Genomic DNA, 7,499 nt, shown 5'->3' on the forward strand with positions numbered 1-7,499 from the left:
TTGGTAAACATTTAAAGTAAAAGTTGCAAAAGTTGAAGCAAATCTTGTATAAGTGTTCAAAAATACTTTAAGCACATTGTACAGTTTTGTTATAATTAAAAACTAATATGTTTAAATTAACCCATTCGGACCCTTCGTCCATTACAATGGACATCACATGTCAGCCCTTTTTTTTTTTCAGTTCTGGAGCATTTCACCTAGTTTAAAGCCTGCAGTCCATGAGATTGGACATTTGTCATCCAGTCAAATTGCAGTAAAGCTCTGCATGTGGTAATTAAAAAAAATACCACTACATTGAAGAGAAGCATGGCAGCAATTCTATCCAAACACAGAAGTAAGCAACATTTTCTATGGTTTTATTTACATTTTTTGTATATGTTTGCCAGTATTTCATAGTTTGTCTGTAAAATAGAAGGACTGAACTTATTAAAGTTAAAAATCATTTGTAGAATTGCAAGTTTTAAAGGGGTCATGACATGAGAAACCAAATTTGCCTTGATCTTTTGGTATATAAGAGGTCTTTGTATCATTAAAACGTCCTGCAAGTTTAATATTTTAAGACGTCCTCCCCATTCTAAACGAATCATTTATTTAATCAAGCTCAAAATACAGCTGGTTCTGGATTCATGGTTAGAAGTGACGTGTCGGTTAGAAGTGACGTAACAGCGTTTGCATATGACCGCCTCCAGCACAAGATAACTACGCTTTAAGCGCTAAGACAACTCACGCTCATTTCAGTATCGCCGTCGCCTCACAAGTGTTCAGTCGATGGACAGCGAGCTCTGACAGAGACTACTTGTGCACAGGAAAATTACGATGCCACACAGATGTGCTGTTCCTGGCTGTGGTCAAACAAAACCTCTGAATAAGCTGCCGAAAGATCCAGACGCCAGGGAAAAATGGATGCAGTTTATTTTTTGCGGACGTCCCAGTCACGGCAGTGTTAACTTAAGCGCTTGTTCTGTACATTTTAAGGATGACTGTTTTGAGAACAAATCTCAATATGATGCTGGCTTTGCCAGAAAACTGTTGCTCAAAGATAAGTCCGTGCCGACTATTCTGGGAACAACGACTGACGCTAAACTGTAAGTAATCTATTTTAAACTTTAAACTACTTTTTAAAGCGCAATTTCATTCATTATGAATAATCACAGTGTTTTTACTTAGTTTACTTGCATATTGTTCTGGCTGGGGCGTCAATAATTGATACATAGGCACTGACGTTAGCCAATCATAACAGTGGGCGTTAACACTGAAGTCTTAAATGGAAAACGCCCCCAAAACAGACTGTTTGAATCAGAGGATGAGAAACAGGGTGGGAAAAGGTCATAAATCACTAGATTTTAAAAGTTTTTCTTAAAAAAAAATATATTAATACTATAATTGCACCTAAGGGAACATAATAATACAATAAAAAACCCATGTCATGACCCCTTTAAATCAGGATTTTTTCAAATGTGTCTGTCCATTAGAATGTACAGTGGGTTCAAACACCTGTTTCTGAAAGCACATGTCCAGTAATGTTGATTGAAATTTCTTATATAAAAAAAAAATCTATATCACTGTACTAATACATTTTTGAACATTTTTTAACTATTTAATAATGCAGAATATACAGTTCTTGAAGTGCTTGAACATATAGCTGATGGAAATATCTCAGATGTTGACTTTATGTGGAGTGATGAGGAAGATGGAGATGGAAATGCAGATGATGCTCCAAAAAAGTGTAGAATGAAAATAAGGGATAGTTAGTTAGTTAAGACATTAATATTTTTTATAGGATTTATATTGTAAATAAATTACAATATAAAACTTGTATGAAGTTGTTTGTAAGGGACAGTTTTTGGTAATAATTTCAGGGGGGGACAGAGATGAGCCACTACCAGTAGTAGGGGAAGAAATTGAGATTGAGGCAGAGGAAAGTCAGAATCAAGAAGACAGAGAAGATTATGAGCATGAGGCAGATGTAGAACTAGTACTTGGTGATGATCCTTTTACTAACATCACACAAAAGAGTGATATTCAGTTGCGTCGTCACACCCGCTTTACCCCAGTAGAAACAACGTGGGAAAGTCCCACCACTGACCCCCCTGAGCCGCTAACACCACACGGCTACTTCAAGCAGTATGTTCCAAGTCAGATGTTTGAGCTAATGAGCACAATGACCAACATACACTCACCTAAAGGATTATTAGGAACACCTGTTAAAGTTCTCATTAATGCAATTATCTAATCAACCAATCACATGGCAGTTGCTTCAATGCATTTAGGGGTGTGGTCCTGGTCAAGACAATCTCCTGAACTCCAAACTGAATGTCAGAATGGGAAAGAAAGGTCATTTAAGCAATTTTGAGCGTGGCATGGTTGTTGGTGCCAGACGGGCCGGTCTGAGTATTTCACAATCTGCTCAGTTACTGGGATTTTCACGCACAACCATTTCTAGGGTTTACAAAGAATGGTGTGAAAAGGGAAAAACATCCAGTATCGCGGCAGTCCTGTGGGCTGAAAATGCCTTGTTGATGCTAGAGGTCAGAGGAGAATGGGCCGACTGATTCAAGCTGATTGAAGAGCAACTTTGACTGAAATAACCACTCGTTACAACCGAGGTATGCAGCAAAGCATTTGTGAAGCCACAACACGCACAACCTTGAGGCGGATGGGCTACAACAGCAGAAGACCCCACCGGTACCACTCATCTCCACTACAAATAGGAAAAAGAGGCTACAATTTGCAAGAGCTCACCAAAATTGGACAGTTGAAGACTGGAAAAATGTTGCCTGGTCTGATGAGTCTCGATTTCTGTTGAGACATTCAGATGGTCGAGTCAGAATTTGGCGTAAACAGAATGAGAACATGGATCCATCATGCCTTGTTACCACTGTGCAGGCTGGTGGTGGTGGTGTAATGTGTGGGGGATGTTTTCTTGGCACACTTTAGGCCCCTTAGTGCCAATCGGGCATGGTTTAAATGCCACGGCCTACCTGAGCATTGTTTCTGACCATGTCCATCCCTTTATGGCCACCATGTACCCATCCTCTGATGGCTACTTCCAGCAGGATAATGCACCATGTCACAAAGCTCGAATCATTTCAAATTGGTTTCTTGAACATGACAATGAGTTCACTGTACTAAAATGGCCCCCACAGTCACCAGATCTCAACCCAATAGAGCATCTTTGGGATGTGGTGGAACGGGAGCTTCGTGCCCTGGATGTGCATCCCACAAATCTCCATCAACTGTAAGATGCTATCCTATCAATATGGGCCAACATTTCTAAAGAATGCTTTCAGCACCTTGTTGAATCAATGCCACGTAGAATTAAGGCAGTTCTGAAGGCGAAAGGGGGTCAAACACAGTATTAGTATGTGTTCCTAATAATCCTTTAGGTGAGTGTATATGCAGAACAAAATGGAGTCAGGGGGTATAAACATGCCTCAGCTTCTGAGATTGAAATTGTTGTTGGTCTACATATGGCAATGGGAGTTCTTGGTCTTCCAAGAGTGGTCCTCCAGTATCAATATTGGAATTTTCAAGGAAACCATGTCTCGAGATCGTTTTTTCAACTCCCGCAAATGGCCACTGCACATGATTACTCATGCTTTTGATTTTGCTGTAGTGAAAAGCTGGCTTGAGTATCGCAGGGACAATGAATACAAAGGAACTCAGCCACAGAAAATCATGGATCTCCTTGAATTCAAAATGAATGTGGCCGAAGTGCTTGTGCATTCTGGGAAGCCACAGGGTTAAAAAAAAAAACGAGGGAGGCCAAGCAATTCTAACGCAGCCAGTAGGCATTCCTCTCAAACTCCACATGATGAAGCTGGGCAAAAGAGAGGGGCAAGGGAATGGCGGCCAGTTCTTGAAGTCCAAAAAGATATGGTTGACCTCCTGCCAAATTATGATACAAAAAAAGAAGCAACAAGATGCAAATTGGAAGGTTGTTCTGGGAAAATACACATCTTCTGTGATAAGTGCAAGGTGCACTACTGCTTTGTATCACAGAGAAATTGTTTCAAAGATGCACAAAGGAAATGACTCTAACGTGACTGCATTGATTGATTCGCAGGTTTATTTTTTTATGAATAAACATATGTGCAATCTGTAAAACAAAAACCTCAAAATGAAAGTTGAAATGTTATATTAAATTTGAAAAGTTAATATGTTATAAGCTTAAAGTATAGACCAACAATTGTTATGTTTGTTATTTTATTTCATGTTGGTAAATTTTTTTGAAGTACCCCTGTTTTGACCTGACGTCCATTGAAATGGACCAAAAAAATTACAATGAAAGAGTGCTGAAATTTGTAATATTTGTATTTGGTCTCATTTATAGAAGCCTCATGAGCTGGGAAAATGTACTTTTATATTTTTCAGAAACTGGAAACATAATTCAGGTCTGAAGGGGTTGAAGTGTTGCTCAATGGCAGATTTCTGTTCTTAGTTCTGCTGTTTTGTAGACTTTGTTATTATAAGAGTGTTGCTTAGTAACATGTTTTTGTGTTTTGCTTTGGTACCGAAAATGGTATCGAGTAAATGCAAACGGGGCAACAACAAAAACCCCTCTCTTGCCTCACAGTGCTTTGGTCCACTGGCGCCGCCCCTTTTACCTCACCACTGACACACACACATTCCGGTGGCGGGAGAGAAGAACAACGTTTTTGAGTAGTTGTGGAACTCCAGTAAGTCACTTTAAACATCGGATGACGTCATTATTTGCTCTAAAACATCTAAATGCTACTTTAAATGCAGCTTCTGCGTTTCCTCTCCATTGCAAATATTTGGTTGATATTTAATTTGATTGGTAACGGCCCTTTTGTGTCTTCTTATAATTTAATTTTACATTTATGAAATTTGCACAAAAGATCATGCATGCATATAATTAGGTTTAAAAATTAATGTATGAAGGTAAAAATGCCCATAAAATGTAAAAATCAATTGAAACGTATTAGAAAAAAATATTTCTGTCACTGCTGTGAACTGACCGCCACACAGAATATGAAGAATATCAAAAACTTTTTGGTTTTTAATTATTGTTATCGATAAAATCCCAGAAAATAGAGACAGATCATTTTTTATGTATGTTTTAATTATAACTGCGAAGCAACAACGTATGGACAAAGATGCAATAAAAAACGTAGCGGTGTCTGAAGCTTAATAAATATGTAGTCTACCCTGACTAAGGTCCATACGGGTAGCCGTAGTCCGTAATTGGTGTTTGTGCTTTATTGAGATATCCCAAAAAATATGCCAGAACGACCCTATGCCAAAATCAGTAAGTAATAATGACGCCGGAACTTAGCATTTAATCGTTCAAGAAAAACGTGGCTATTGTAATGTTGACGTCTCGCCACAAGCTCGCAGCTGATTGGTCAGTTGTTGATGAGGTCACGTGTTTGTGTTTCAGTGGTACAGGAGCTGTTTGACTCGGATCCGGCGCACCTGATGAACCCTTCTGTTCAAGACTTACAGAAGAAATAAGGCCTGTGACCTCTGACCTTCGAATCTCATCTGTCTGTGCCGTTTCTTCGAATGTGAATTAAATAAATGTTCATTAAATGTGATGGATCTCTAGCGCCTTTAAACTGAATATCAATGTTGTTTTGAATTTCAAATGTTTTTGTGATCTGATGTTTCAAACAGTGTTGATTCAGATGAAACCCTTCTGGAGGTGTTTTCTAGAAGGGAGTCACTCAGGTCATCTACATCTGATAGAGCTGGAACACACGAGTTCAGTTCACGTCTTGAGATATCTGAGGAGAATCTCTCAGTCAGTTTTTCTTAATCTTCACTACAAATCTGCTCAACACACCTTCATTCTTGTGAAGCACTCAGTGGCTCAGGAGGAAGAATGACAACACCAGGAGACAGAAGAGCAAGTCCCAGAAGAGCACTGGTTCCAGTCCCAGAAGAGCATCAAAGTCCCAGTTCAAGAGCCTTTCCATAAACACCAATTGAAAAACCTCACGACTTAGGTTTTAACCAGTATAATGATGTTTAGAAAAAAAGTCATCATTCTTTTTTACTGTAGCAGAACCACTGCTCGATATTGTGTCGGAGGTCCAGGACGACAGGATGTTTTCACTCATCCATCCAGCCTCTCTCAACTTATCTGACATCCAATCAGATCATCCTTCAACCATCATGCTTCCATGACCAGGCTGAGTTTTGAACCCAGGATCCTCCATACAGAGAGGACATGCTCACACCACTGAGCCACTGGCACTTCCACACAAACACTCCTTTATTTAGAGGCTTTATCTCGATTAATCACGACAAAAGAAGCTAAAAACAGATTTCTGCAATTTCTGAACTTGAACCGGGATCCTCCACACAAGGAGGACATGCTCACACCGCTGAGCCATTGGCACTTTCAGACAGTGACAGGAGTTTTTGGGCAGGAATCATTTACCAAGAAAAGACACTAAAGCAAATTTAACACATCTAGTCTGGGAACCGAACAGAGGTATTCTGCGCAACACACTGATGCTTTTACCACTGAGCCACTGACAGCTTCATGAGTTTGGGCTGTTCTTTTGGGTGCTTTGTCTCAATCATTTACAAACTAAAGAATAAAGCAAACTGAGTCAGTGCCGTGCGGCCGAGCGCATCAGTGGCTCAGCAGTATGAGCGCAGCTCCTGTTCTGTGGGAAACCTCAGTTCGATTCCCAAAGTCAACACCAGATGTTTGCTGTATTCTTTGGTTTGTGAATGATTGAGACTTGTAAACAATTGAGACAAATCTTGAATACATATAAGTGCCAATGGCTCAATGGTATGAGTGTGTGGGGCTTGTGTGGAGGATCCCTGGTTCAAGTCCAGAACTTATTGTTGAAATCTGTTTTAGATGTTTAGAAGTCTCAGTGGCTCAGTTTTGTGAGCATGTCCTCCTTGTGTGGAGGATCCTGGTTCAAGTAGAGAAATCTGTTTTTAGCTTCTTTTGTCGTGATTAATCGAGATAAAGCCTCTAAATAAAGGAGTGTTTGTGTGGAAGTGCCAGTGGCTCAGTGGTGTGAGCATGTCCTCTCTGTGTGGAGGATCCTGGGTTCAAAACCCAGCCTGGTCATGGAAGCATGATGGTTGAAGGGTGATCTGATTGGATGTCAGATAAGTTGAGAGAGGCTGGATGGACAAGTGAACAAGAGTGGGGGGGAAACATCCGGTTGCCCCCCCCCGGACCTCCGACATGATATCCAGCAGTGGTTCTGCTACAGTAACAGAGAATGACGACTTAGTTTTTAAACATCATTATACTGGTTAAAAACTAAGTCGTGAGGTTTTTCAATTGGTGTTTATGGAAAGGCTCCTGAACTGGGACTTTGATGCTCTTCTGGGACTGGAACCAGTGCTCTTCAGCTCTTTGCTCTTCTGTCTCCTGGTGTTGTCATTCTTCCTCCTGAGCTACTGAGCACTTCACATGAATGAAGGTGTGTTGAGCAGATTTGTAGTGAAGAGTCAGAGGAACTGACTGAGAGATTCTCCTCAGACATCACAAGACGTGA

General features: G+C 40.2%; 1 long non-coding RNA gene and 1 pseudogene across 1 annotated transcript in view; one reads left to right on the forward strand and one right to left on the reverse strand.

Annotated features, from left to right (window-relative positions):
- The window catches only part of LOC127638978 (uncharacterized), an 8,584-nt gene extending 2,885 nt beyond the window's left edge, over nt 1-5,699 (forward strand). The window contains exons 2-3 of the long non-coding RNA XR_007969912.1: nt 182-334; nt 5,405-5,699. This is a non-coding gene — a long non-coding RNA (uncharacterized LOC127638978). The remainder of the gene's footprint in view (nt 1-181; nt 335-5,404) is intronic.
- LOC127638820 (glutamate receptor ionotropic, kainate 2-like) overlaps nt 1-7,499 on the reverse strand; it is a 414,054-nt pseudogene that overhangs the window by 367,954 nt on the left and 38,601 nt on the right.

Source organism: Xyrauchen texanus, chromosome 47 (assembly GCF_025860055.1).
Source record: "Xyrauchen texanus isolate HMW12.3.18 chromosome 47, RBS_HiC_50CHRs, whole genome shotgun sequence".
In the NCBI taxonomy this organism is placed as follows: Eukaryota; Metazoa; Chordata; class Actinopteri; order Cypriniformes; family Catostomidae; genus Xyrauchen; species Xyrauchen texanus.